Raw genomic sequence first — 14,191 nt, 5'->3', positions numbered from 1 at the left:
TCTAATCACTGGGTTGTATACCTGAAACTGATATAATATTGTATGTCAACTGTAACTGAAAAATAAGAAAACTATTCAAAAATAAAATAAAATTAAACCCTTCACTTTTTTCACCTGTCCCTGCAAATCTCCTATCATACAACTGTCAAAATATTCTGTATCTATGAGCCTATTTCTGTTTTGTTTGTTCATTTATTTTGTTTATAAGATTCCACATATAAGTGAAATCATATGGCATTAGTCCTGCTCTGTCTGACTTGTTTCACTTGAGCAATACCATCTAGGTCTGTCCATTTTGTTCCAGATGGCAAGTTGCATGTTTTCTATGGGTGAGTCATACTCCATTGTATATGCGCACCACTTCTTTATCCATTCATCTATGGATAAACAGGTTGCTTTTATATCTTGGGTATTGTAAATAATGCTTCAATGAACAATGGATGTGCATGTCTTTTTGATTTCACGTTTTAGGTTTCTTCAGATAAATACCCAGAAGTGGAATTCCAGGGTCCTTCTTTATCTCATGTTATACAGCCTTTGTTTTAAAGTCTATTTTGTCTGTTATAAGTATTGCCACCACAGCCTTTGTTTGTTATTTGCTTCCATTTTCACGAAATATCTTTTTCCATCTCTTTATGTTCAGTCTGAGTGTGTCTTTCAACTGAAGTGAGTCTCTTGTAGACAGTATATATAAAGGTTTTTTTTTTTTGTTACACATTCAGCCTCTATATTTCTTTTTTTGGAGCATTTAATCCATTTGCATTTAAATTAATTGTTGATATGTATTTCTTGCCATTTTATTCATAATTTTTATCTTTTTTTCTTCTTCTTAAAGAAGACCCTTTAACATTTCTTGTAATACTGGTTTGGTGGCAATAAACTCCTGTAGTTTTTTCTAGTCTGGGGAGTTCTATATCCATCCTTTGATTCTGAATGAAAGCCTTGCTGGGTAAACTTGCCAATCCCTTCTGGACTGTGAAGTTTCTGTTGAGAAATCAGCTGACAGTATTATGGGAGCTCTCTTATGGGTAACTAACTGCTTTTCTCATGTTGCTTTTAAGATTCTCTTTTTCATTAACCTTAGGCATTTTCATTTTAATATGTCTTAGTGTGCTCTTCTTTGGGTTCACCTTGTTTGGGATTCTCTGTACTTCCTGGATGTGTATGTCTATTTCCTTTACCAACTTCAGTAAGTTTTCTGTCATTGTTAAAAATAGATTTTCAGTTTCTTTCTCTCTCTTTGCTCATTCTGCCAACACTCTGAGGCAAATTTTGGTATGCTTGAAGTTGTCCCAAGGGTCCTTATACTGTTCTCATGATTTGGGGTTCTTTTTTATTTTTGCTGTTCTGATTGGGTGTTTTCTGTTTCCTTATCTTTCAAATCTCTGATTTGAAATTTGCTTCATCTTCTCCACTTTTGTTTCCTGTGATATACTCTTCATTTCAGTTAGTGTATTCATTTAAACTGGTTCTTAATTTTATGTTTTCTCTCTTTGTTTTTATGTTTCTTATCTCTTTTTCCACATTCTCACTAAGTTCACCTACTCTTCCCCCAAGTTCACTGAGCATGCTTATAGCCAGTGTTTTCTGGACTCTTGCATCTGGTAGATTGTATGTATCCATTTTGTTGAGTTTTATTTCTGGAGTTCTGTTCTGTTCTTTCATTTGGGCCATATTTCTTTGTCTCCTCACTTTGGCTCCCTCTTGTGTGTATTTCTCTGTACTAGTTAGAGCTGCTATGTATCTTGGGCTTGTTAGAGTGGCCTAATTTAGTAGGTGTCCTGTAGAGTCCCATGGCATAGCCTCTCTAATTCCCCAAACTTGGCAGTCCAGGTGCACCACCCATGTGGGCTGTGTCCACTCTCCTATTGTAGTTCACCTGTTGACAGCTGAGTTGAAAGGATTTACCCCTAGGCTGATTGGCTTTCAGGTCCAGTGTCAACTGCTATGGAGAATCAGCTGCATAGGGGTCAACAGCACAGAGCAGGACTTACTTAAGAGGGGATTTTGTGTCTGCTGGGTTCAGTTTTAGTGTGTCTTTTATGGAGGAGATTGGGTGGTGCTTTGATGTGGTCTGAAGTTGTGCACTGGATTACAGGCTCTGGGGCCTTCTGGGAGGCGCAAGCCAGGGTTATGTGCTAACTGTGCCCTGCCCAAGGTCACCTGGCAGTATCTACAAGCCAATCTTTAGATGGCTGCTACTTCAGATGGTGCTAGGCTAGGAGGTACCCCAGAGAGGCCCTTGTGAACCAAGGCCAGATGTTGCTTAATGGGAAGATTTTTTAGGAATCTCCACAGCATGAACTAAGTCAGGTTGTTGGAATTGCAAAGCTTGGGTTGGGCCCTTAAGTTGGGTGGGGCTGAGTCTCAGGGAATCACTAGTGCTAGGTTAACAGTGTTAGCCAGGTTGATGGAAACTCAGATATGGCTTCCACCTTCTGGCTCCATGGAGTGATGGTCCAGAAAAGTTCAAGTTCACTTTGTGGTGATTCATGTCACCAGAAAGTGAAATTGTGGTTAAAACATTTGAAAAAAAGTATATACATGTAAGGATATTTGTTTGAGTTGCATTGATCAGATATTTAAAAGCTAATACTTGAATCTTGCCTCTTTCAAAAGAAAAACACAAAGCAGAGTTACTTGTCAATGCTTAATTTTATTACTAATGACTAATTAATAGAATGTCTATATGACCTCTGTCATTTAAAGACATACATAATTCGAAACCATGCTGTACTTGAATTTTTTTATGAATAAATCTCACTGTGGTCACAAATAGTGAGTTGAGAGGTTAATAAGCCATATGAATTTGTTAATATTAGACACAGAGCCTATTGAAGTGTAGAGGAGAAAATTATTATTGTTAGGTTTGAATGTAAACAAGTACAGGGCAAAAATTAACTGAGACTGAGGGAAGACACAACAAAGAGTTCATCTTTTATTCGTTCATTTTCAGCCTTCTTTTACCCACCAGTCAGAGTATACAAACTGGAGGGTCTAAAAGAAATTTAGGAGAAAGCACAGAGGATTTGTAACTCATCATTCTGCTACTACGGGTAGTTGGCTAGTCCCTAATAAAGTAAAGAAGCAAAGGGAATTAGACCTTGTTGAGTATAGTCAACTAGGGAGTATAAGGCTGCTTGCTTAGCCAGGAGCTACAGCTTCACACACTCCAAAAGATCACAACATTGTCCTACAAAGGGGATTAACAAACTTCCCTCTGCATATTGGGTGGAGGGCCAATTTTTACAATCTCCTGATTCTACTTCCCCAGACTATGGGTGGAATAAGCACTGGAGCAATAGAAGTCAAAATGGCACAACTGAGGTGCTTCTGTGAGGCATGCATAATAGGAGTCCACATGGGGACCATAGAGTCCTGTCAGTCTAGTCTTGGGAAAGAAGGAATTGGTTGGGAGGTGGACCCATTGGAAGCCCACAAAACTTTGGAAGTTAACTGATTAGTTTAAAAAAGCCTCTGGTTACCCAAGCCCGAGTTAATACAACCAACCTTAACAAAGAAGCTCTCTTTCCCTCAGTGAAACACACTTGCCCCGTTCACTTACACGTGCTCTCCATAGCAGGCATAGCAGCTGTCTGACCTCCAAGCTCAGACTTCAGGCAGAAGCCTGGGTACAACAACATAGCTGGGAACAGAAGTAAGCTACCTGGATGGGGATTGAGACTATTAGCAGCCTACTATGGGCTCCAAAAGAATAAGCTTCAATATGACACAGAAACTCCAGACACTGGCCTTTGTTTTGGCCTTGCTGAAGACCCAGTCGGACTTTTTCTATGGAGGGGCAAGTGAGAAGGTTATTGAAAACCCAGAGGGAGCCATGTATTTTCACCCGAATAAATCTTGCCGCACCAGTATCTCCTGTGTTTGGGCCCATGGAAAGATTTCCTTGTGATCCCAGGAAACAAAATGATTCCAATCGACAGTAATTCTATCAAATTTTCTTAACTCCCAGATTTTTGCCTCTGCATCAGGGCCTGCCTGCTCTCTTGCTGTTTGTTCCCTTCCAATTTCTTTGGTTCCAAAGTTGCTTTCTTTGTTCTGTGCAACCCATGTGGGATGGAGATTGGCCTTTAGTTTGACAGATTTTCAAAGGAAGAGAATCCCTCTGTCCATGATATTGGGGTAATGAATGTTTCACTTTCATAAAAATTATAGCACATTGTAATTTGTAGATTTTAGTTGCCAATATTTAAAACTATTGTATAGCTGAGATTTTTTTCTATGTGCTAAAAGGAAATAAGCCTTTTCTCTAAACATAATTAAAGACAATGTTTTGTGTAGCATTCTAGTGAATTTGTGTACACTACATGGATTGGAATTTCTTATAATACAGAATTATTCACAACTAAAATGAGATTGCCTAGATGATTATCTTGCCCTTTGAATAGTCACCCAGTTATGTCATAACCTGCTTTCTCCTGTAATCATTATGTAGGAGATGATAAAATAAAACTGCATGTCCTTTCTTGAAAAATATTAAAAGAGTAAAAAATATTGTGTGTTGGCATATAATAGTTGCAAAAATGTTAATGAGACTTAAGAGAAACACAGGTGCCATGCATTCAGTTGTGTCCTTACCCAAGGATAAGTAGAAGTTCTAACTCTCTGCACCTCAGAATGTGATCTCACTTGGAAATATGGGTAATTGCAGATGTAATTAGTTAAGTCCTGGTTACCCAGGAGTAAGGTGTGTGTCCTTAATGAAATATGACTGCTGTTTTTATAATAAGAGGCACAGAAGGAGAAGACGGCTCTGTGACAACAGAGACAGAGATTGCAGTGATGCACTTACAAACCAAGAATTGTCAAGGGCTGCCAATAATGCCAGAGAAAAAGAAAAAGCAAGGTTGAATTGTACCCTAGACTTATTACAAACAGCAAAGCTCTGCTGTTGTTTTTTGCCACTAGATTTTGTACTTTGTTTCAGCAGTGCTAAGAAATTAAAACAATGATATATCCGGTAATTGCTTCATAGATTGATTTATTGTGATGGGAAAGATTTTTTTGTTTAATTTTATGGTACTTCAGTATAGAGAACAAAATAGAAAACAATCAAATAGTGAAGAGAAAATCATTACCACTGCGTTAGAACTATTGATCATTGATCTCGGGTTTGTGTTTTTCATCTAACATGATTCGCGTGACTTTTTGACAGCTGAAATTTGTACACAGAAACCTATTGATGGGTTAAATTTTTTAAGTTCCAATCTAATACATGAGACAATACTAGTAATGCTCCACTTTGGAATTGTTTTATAAAATATGCTTTCGAAGGCACTTTGGATGCTTTTATTGTATGCAGGCTGATAACATGTTGCTAGAAGGGGAAATCGTTCTTGATTAAGAAGAATGGTCATGAGTAGAGACCAAGAAGACTTCTGATGAAGGCTGTAGAGAAAGAGAAACATTTCTTTCATTAAACTACAGACTAAATCTTTGCTAATATCGTTATGTTCTTGCTTTTGAATTTTATCCATATCTATTTCTTTGTGTTTGACCAAGGGCTTACAATTTTCTTTTTGATACCCTTTACTTGGTCTCCACAAAATCATAGTCAAGCTGTCCTGTGATCCCCAATTCTGCTTGCTCTGCAGCTTGAACAAGAACTAAAAAGTGGAACATGCCCTTTTTATCAGCTTATTCTGAGAACCGATTGATCACAGTGGACACTATTTCCTACTGATCATTTACATGCTTGCCTTCCTTCCCATTAAAAGCTACTGCTAATCTTTGTATACCTCTGTGTACCCTTTTAAAAAAGGCTTTTTCTGTTAGGTTTTGGGATGCTTAAAGATTTCTGAGATTTGAGCACTGTACCCATGGCCATGGCCTTTTTTCTGAATAAAGTCTTTCTTTGTCTGTGTTTGTGTAAGAATTTCCTTGACATGACAGAGGATCCTTGACCCAAAACCATGCCTTGGTTAAAATCATCCACATGGAAAAGCTTTACGAATATTATCTAAACTAGTTATGTAATCAGATTCACTTTAGAATGAATTGCTGCACCTCTACTACTTCTTTCTTGGTTCGAGCTCTTATTTTTCATCTTAAATAACTGTGATAATTTCCCAATGTACTTGTTAATGTTCTGTCAGTACTCCCTGTCTGTCACCTACTGGCCAGGCTCACCCACTGTATGTCTCCCCCTCACCCACTGGCCTCCCACTGTGTAATAGGCCTAAAGAACACAGGCAATGTCAAAATGACAATGACACATGCCTTGTCAAATGATGTTCTGGTTGCTGATGGTCAGCTTTGATATCCATCTTTATAACTAGGTAATAAGCTGCAACTGCAGAGACTCTGGCTCAATGGTATTTATATTCCAGTGCTATCTCACTGCTTGCTCACAATGGGGCCCAGAAGTATCTGGTGACTGAATGAATACATATGTCAGCTGAACCCCTATTTCCTAAAATGATATCACAAGTAACAGCTTTTATTTCTCATAGTTTTTTTCAGTCACTTAAAAAGCTCTTATTTGCCACGTCTTTAAGTTTCATGGCCAAACTAATTATATATCAAGCTATGACTTTTCCTTACACTACATCAGGGCCTAAAGAAACATTGAACAAATAATGAAAAACTTGAATAAATTTTTATAATCTTTTTTTTCACTTGTCACTTCTCACATGAGCTTCAGTTCTGCATATTAGCCCACTTGGCTTTTGAATTTGAATGTTATTCACCTTCAAAACTAACATTTTTTAACATACCCTAATGTAAACCAAGCAAAACATAGGCATACAGCAATATTCTCTGAAAAACAAAACAAAGCAAAACAACCTCCACCACGCCAAGAAAACAATCGACAAAAGGAGGGCATTGGGAGAGCATTGATTCTTTTCTAAGAGGCATGTTTGCTAAGCACTTTTATGTGCTGGTCCAGTTCTGAGAAATAACATCCATTTCTTTTTCTTCTTCCCCTTTCCTGGTTACATCTTTCATTCAATCCATCATCAGATCTGATGATTCCTTTTCAAAGTCTTTCTACTATTACTTTTAAGTCTTCCTCCTATTATCTCAGGTTTCCTGCCCCTTTCCTTAATACAGCGTACACATTTCATCCATATTTGTGTCTCCCAAATGATATTCTTAATATATTCTTTCTTGATCAATTATATTCACCTATTACCTAATGCCTAGGGAGTAAGTTCAGACTCTTCACCTTGTCAATAATGTGACTTCTTTTGAAAATACTTTGTGTAATGAAAAGTAATTGAAATCTGTTAGAAGTACTTCAACTTTGAATTATAGAACTGATTTATTCTGTAGTGATATTCCACAGCAAAGTGGTTTAAACTCTCCTGTGGTCTGAATCAATTAGGGGCCTTATGAAAATACACATTCTGATTGAATAGCCCTGGGTGGGGCTTCAGACTCTAAATTTCGGACAAGTTCCCAGATGGCGTGTGTGCCAATACTCCAGAGGGTCCATTTTAGAAAGCTATCCAGGTACAGACTTAGTGGCAGGGCATCATGGAGTCACAATTACATACAACTCTAATCACAGGCATTGATGGAATATGTCTGTCAATAGTCTCCCCAATTGTATGGAGAGGTCACATATTGTTATAATGCCTGTTTGTCCATGAGAAAAATGCAGTTTAGACAAGATTAGGAATAGTTTAAGGTCCTGAAACTGGTAGCTGTTGAACCAGGATAAAAAAACACCAGAGCTCCCACTTGAAAATCCCACCTCTAACCACACCAAGACAGATGTCTTCTTTTAGAAGCTTTTAGGTGAATAAATGCACTTTAGGAGAGCTACACCTGCTTATGTTGCTTCAGCTGTTCTGCTTTTGGTTTGATGGCTTGGTTTTGTTTATTCTTGTTTTAACCATCACCACTGAAATTTCTGGAGAACAAAAAAGGTCACTAGATCCTTGGCTGGGTGGTTCAGTTGGTGGAGCATCGTCCTTTACAGCAAAATGGCTAGAGGTTCCATCTCTTGTCAGGGGACATACCTAGGTTGCAGGTTAGATCCCTGGTCTGGGCACTTATGAGAGTCAACCATACTATGTTTCCCTGTCACACACTAAAGTGTTTTTTTTCTCTGTTTGTATCTCTTTTTCCCTTCCACTCTCTCTAAAAACAATAAAAACATATTCTCTTGTGAAGATTTAAGAAGTAACAATAAATAAAAATAAGAAGTTAAAAATATTTTTCAATGTCATTAGTTGTAGCTTACCTCTATAATCCATCCTGTGCTTACTACTTTGTTCTAAATGGAGCAGGAAATGGAGGCAGCTCTGGGTTTGGTGGAAAGGGTAATCGATAGTCTCCCTGAAAAAACAATGACAGAGATGTGAGACAATGGCCGTGTAAATATTTCATAGTAATTTCAATTAGTCTGAGTTTTAAAGTTGGTAGGAATTTATAGATCATCTACATGTTTGATTTTCAAATTTTTAGTTAGATTTTCACTTGGTTTTAAGAAAAAAATGTTTAAAGAGAGAGAAAAATAGGAAGGTATTTGCAGCTATACTGTTTGTTGACAATTCTGTTCTTTTATAATGCAGGTGAATGCATCCATTATGGAGAAATACTCACACAAGTTGTAAATAATCTTTAAAACATTACCTCTGAGCTTCTACTTTGCTCCTCCTTGAATTTTCCAGGGGGAAGGAATTTGTTCATTTCAGGTTTGGTGGAATTGCTACTTCTCACTGTTGACCTATAATGACCTTACTGTCTCTTAAAACCTGCATTTTAAAATATTCACTTCTGTTATGTTTGATATCTTTCATTTACTCTTTTTCATCTTTTAATTTGGTTGCTTGTTAAAATTCATCTATTTAATATACTAGTGGATTTTTTGAGAACATAGGATATTGATTGGCATGGGAAAATAATATGATATTGAGAATACATTTTATTTTCGAAATGCTAGATAAGTGACATTATCTATCTTATTTATTAAGATCAGTTTAACTTTTCCTAATGACTTCATCATACTCCACAAGGATAAAAAGGTGAAAGGTTATCACCTCATCTGTGTTTTTTGGAGCCTAAAAGACTAATGGAATAGAACAGAAAGCCCAGAAATAAACCCAAGTCTCTATGGTCAATTAATATTTGACAAAGGAGGCAGCAGCATAAAATGGAGAAAAAATAGCCTCTTTAACAAATGGTGTTGGGAGATCTGGACAGCTATGTGCAAAAAAAATGAGACTTGACCACCAACTTACACCATACACAAAAATAAATTCAAGGTGGATAAAAGACCTAAATATAAGTTGTAACACCATAAAAGACCTAGAGGAAAACCTAGGCAGGAAAATATCAGACATTCCATGCAGCAACATCCTCACAGACACGTCCCCTAAAGCAAGGGACATAAAAGAAAGAATAAAGAAATGGGACCTCATCAAAATAAAAAGCTTCTGCATGGCTAAAGAAAACAGCATTAAAATGAAAAGAGAACCAATATTACGGGAAAACATATAAGCTAATTATACCTCAGAGAAGGGTATGATGTCCAAAATATATAAAGGACTCATACAACTCCACTCCAGGAAGACAGACAACCCAATTAAAAAATGGGCAAAAGTCTTGAACAGAGACTTCTCCAAGGAAGACATACAGAGGGCCCAGAGACATATGAAAAGATGCTCAGAATCACTAGCCACCAGAGAGATGCAAATTAAAACCACAATGAGGTACCATCTCACACCAGTCAGAGTGGCCAACATAAACAAATCCACAAAAAAATGTTGGAGAGGATGCGGAGAAAAGGGAACCCTAGTACACTGTTGGTGGGAAGGCAGACTGGTGTGGCCACTGTGGTAAACAGTATAGAATTTCCTCAGAAAACTAAAAATCGAACTTCCCTTTGACCCAGCAATTCTGCTGCTTGGATTATACCCTAAGAAACCTGAAACACCAATTCAAAGAAACCTATGCACCCCAATGTTCATAGCACCATAATTTACAATAGCCAAGTACTGGAAGCAACCTAAGTGGCCATCCGCAAATGAGTGGATCCATAAACGATGGTACATTTACACAATGGAATTCTATGCAGCAGAGAGAAAAAGGAGCTTATACCCTTTGCAACAGCATGGATGGAGCTGGAGAGCATTATGCTAAGTGAAATAAGCCAGGCGGTGAGGGACAAATACCATATGATCTCACCTTTAACTGGAACATAATCAACAGAAGAAAAAAGCAAACAAAATATAACCAGAGACATTGAAGTTAAGAACAATTTAACAATAGCCAGAGGTGAGTGGGGGAGGGATAGTGGGGAGAAGGGTTTTCAGGAACTACCATGAAGGACACATGGACAAAACCAAGGGGGAGAGTGGAAGAAGGGGAGGGAGGTGGGTTTGCTGGTGTGGGGTAGAAAGGTGGGGAGAAATTGCAGACAAGTGTAATTAAACAACAATAAATTAATTTAAATATTGAAAAAACCACAACAAACACAAAAATAAAACAAAAAAAAGAATGTATTATATTGTACAGATTTAGAATTTCATTATTCTTTTTTTAAAAGATTTTATTTTTTATTTATAGGGAGAGGTGAAGGGAAGAAGAAAGAGAGGGAGAGAAACATCAATGTGTGGTTGCCTCTCACCCACCCCTTGCTGGGGACCTGGCCCACAACCCAGGCATGTGCCCTGACTGGGAATCAAACCAGTGACCCTTTGTTTTGCAGCCTGTGCTCAATCCACTGAGATACACCAGCCAGGGCTAGAATTTCATTATTTTGGCCAAGGCAATTATTTACCAAAGATCCTTACATTTGGCTAAGTTCATTGGCTTCTTCAGGGTAGCATTATAAGTCTCTATCTAAGTCCTACCAGTATACAACCTGGGGGTCATTTACCAGTATATCATAAAACTTAATATATACTTTGGCCATTCACCATAAAGACGTTTCAGAGATCAATATTGATTCTTATAATAGAACAAATACCCAGAGAAGAAAATATGTTTCATTATACCACATTATCTGGGGAATACTTACATGGTATCTGTTTCTACAAAAATGACATCTCTGTTAATATAGAGAACAAATTAAATTTGCCACCCATGTTTAATGATCAAGTTTTCTAGAAAATGAAAGTGCTTTACCTCTTCAGATGAAGAAGAATGCGCCCCCTTGAAAAAAGAAAAGAAGAGTGGAAAGCTCAGGTTAATCATTCAATATTGTGAGAAGGCGCGTAGCTGCCACAGTTATGATCAAACATATGAAGGCAAAGTCTTAGGTCACTGAAACCTGAAGCTATTTGTTTCATGTTTGGTGACGTCTTTACCATGAACCACAACTAGGCTTTGGCTATAATTAATTTGCTACATTCTATTACCAGTTCCCTTGGGTCCAAATTTCTTCTGTGTCAGATTAGAAAAAACCTATCCCTGTGACTAGGATAGTGAGATTGGAAAGTTAACATTTGGGTGAGCTCAAGACCAATGTGTTTAGGTGGGTGTGTTTTAAGTTTCTGAAAATCTATCTCTGTTTAAATATAGATTGTACAGGTCTCTGGTGTTATGATTGTGTTTTCTCTGTTCTTTTTGGATTTTTATTGTTTCTCACATGCACTTCCGTGTGTGCTTAGTGCCTGTGTGTGGGTGCCTAAGAATTATCCTAAGTCCTTAAGGTACTGATGTAAGTTAATTCACAGAAAATGTTCACTCAAAACTTTAGAATTGACAAAGCCATGTTTAGGCAATGTATTCATGTTCTTGGCACAGCAAAGAGACATTCTCTGAATAATTACTGAGAACAGTTCTTCTTCAAAATTTCTGCTATACTCACAATCATGGCAAGCATGAGAGCCAAGATAAAGGCCAAGGCAAGGATCTTCATAGTTGGCCGAGTCCTGTGAAAGCACATGTGACAAATCAGTAACACATTCATTCCTGTGCTTTCAAATCATTTGTTGACCAGGCTATGATCTGCAGCTTCAAGAAACTGGCTGGAGGTACAGGCTATTCAAACACACTGCATGATCTCATGGGACTTAGAGACCAGGAGGGACATTGTTGTGGCAGAGAGATACTAATGTTTCATGAAAACAGAAAACAGGATATCTTAAAGAAACCAAGAGAGAGTGGAAATATGAAAGCAAATAAAAAGGCAAAGCTTCTGTGAAATTATATAGAATAGGTAAAGAAAGATTTACGGAACCTACAAAGAAACAACAATATGAGAGAAGATTGTATGTAGGAAATGAAATAGTTCACCCGGTAAGAAGAACAATAATGAGGACAGGCTGACCATTTGGATGGTTGTGAAATTGTGGGGACCTTACATAATGACATGTGGAATATTGGTTAAGGAAGAGTTTAAAAATATATTCAAAGGCAGGATTACAAGAATCAGAGACAAGTGTTATAATAGATCTTGAGAAAATAAGTCAGGTTCTGACTTGAGAACTGTGGAGTTGGTATAAGCCTAGTATTAGAAAATGAAAGATAATGGAGAGAGTCAAATCCAATTATAAAGAAGTTTTAGAGAAAATATTTGTAGATACATTCATTTTGTTAGATAATTTAATCTCCAAGTTATCTTATTCAATGAAATTACCCTAATCTGGGATTCTCTGATATGTTTTTGTAATTCAGTTTACAGAATGAACTCAGTACTCTTGCTGTTATGTAAGAAGTAAAGCAGATCATTTATTTTTCAGCTACAAACTTCCAAATAAAAACATTTTACAAAGTATAAGGTAAGTAATGGTAAAAGCTTTTATCTTCCTGATCATTTTGGCCATCAGTTTTGATAAAACAATGGAATAACATCTTTTTTCCCCCCTGATAATAAAAGAAACTGTTTTTCTGCCTGATAACTTTAAACTTTAACATATGAAGCAAAATTTGTGACCGATGGTATTTCCATTGTTCCTTACCTGCTGATTTTGCCTCATTGGTTGAATGAAATTTAGGACTTTGTCACTGGACAAATTGAGGAAATTATATGTTTTTTGACAACATTTTGAAAATCATTTAATACTCACCTGAATACTTATTCATGTTATGATACAAATAAACATTCAGCTTGTAGCATTGTTCATACACTAACTTTTATTGAAAGAAAAGGATTAAGATAATTCAGAGAAAGTGGTCTTCTACAGATAGACAGATACCCAGATGGATAATTAGCGTCTTGGAAGGAATATTATCCAAAGAGCACAATGGTGATGTTTAACAAAGCATAATAACTTGTTTAAACAAAGTCACAAATGAAATGAATATAGATCAAATAAAATAAGAAAAGTTTAGTCGGAAACTGTTTTAATGATAGAAAGGCTGAAGAAAAGGTAAGTAAAATGAGTTACTGATGGTACTGCAGTAACTTTGATGAAGGTTAATTAAACCTTTAGAGTAATACCCACATTTGGAAAAGGAGAGCTTATGCTATTCTAAAGATCATTTTCTTGTAAAATATAACCATGAGATTTAAGTTCAAGGTAAAACAAATGATCACACGGTAGACATTTTATATTTAGTCAGGAAAGTGAAAAGTCTGGGTTGTGTCACCAGCAGGGAGCAAGGCGCACAGCGCCCCTGCTCCTCGCGTCTTCTGTTCAGGTCACCGTGGTTGTCAGTGCAGAGCACTGTGGTCCCGTCCTCCCATTCGGACCCTGACATAGGATCACGGTTTCTTTAAGTGTTTCTTCATGAAAAGTTATCACTTAAAACATGGTTTACAACTCATTGTAGCAAAGAAAAATTAGAATAAGGCATCATATTAAATTGTCCATGAATATGTTACCTTTTACCCAAGATGAGACGCAGAAGTTCAAGCAGCTGGAATGGCAAAGCCAGAAGAGATGGTGTGCTTTTCTAGAGGACTGGTCTATTTATACACACTGAAACTCTGCATTGTTTTTGCTACATCATGTCAATTGTGAGATCATATTATTGAACCAAAATAATGCCCCAAATCTGTCTTGACAGATACAAAGAATGAACTTATACTTTACAATAGATGATTGTGAAGCAGAATCACAAGAAAAAAACTATACCCTTCACTTGTTAATCCCAGTGTTTGTCTAGGTATGCATGAATAAGACAGAGAAAAGTATGCTAAAGTAAGCATAGAAATGACTTGAAATGGTAGAAATGTTTCCGCAGAACACCCTCTGCCCTATTTCAACAAATGCACGTCCAAAATGGAAAATCTCTATGCCCAAAATGATGCCATCTTGTCAACATTTTA

At 37.1% G+C, this 14,191-nt stretch overlaps 1 long non-coding RNA gene across 1 annotated transcript; it reads right to left on the bottom strand.

The window, feature by feature from the left end:
- Positions 1-4,984: 4,984 nt before the first annotated feature.
- Positions 4,985-13,852, bottom strand: LOC112322138 (uncharacterized). Its single transcript, XR_002976614.3, has 5 exons — positions 13,745-13,852; positions 11,786-11,849; positions 11,101-11,127; positions 8,213-8,307; positions 4,985-5,409 (listed from the first exon to the last, which is right to left on the bottom strand). It is a non-coding gene; the product is annotated as an uncharacterized lncRNA (long non-coding RNA).
- Between the last annotated feature and the right edge of the window lie 339 nt (positions 13,853-14,191).

The sequence above is a fragment of the Desmodus rotundus genome, chromosome 4, assembly GCF_022682495.2.
Source record: "Desmodus rotundus isolate HL8 chromosome 4, HLdesRot8A.1, whole genome shotgun sequence".
In the NCBI taxonomy this organism is placed as follows: Eukaryota; Metazoa; Chordata; class Mammalia; order Chiroptera; family Phyllostomidae; genus Desmodus; species Desmodus rotundus.
This window is presented reverse-complemented; position numbering and strand designations above follow the sequence as displayed.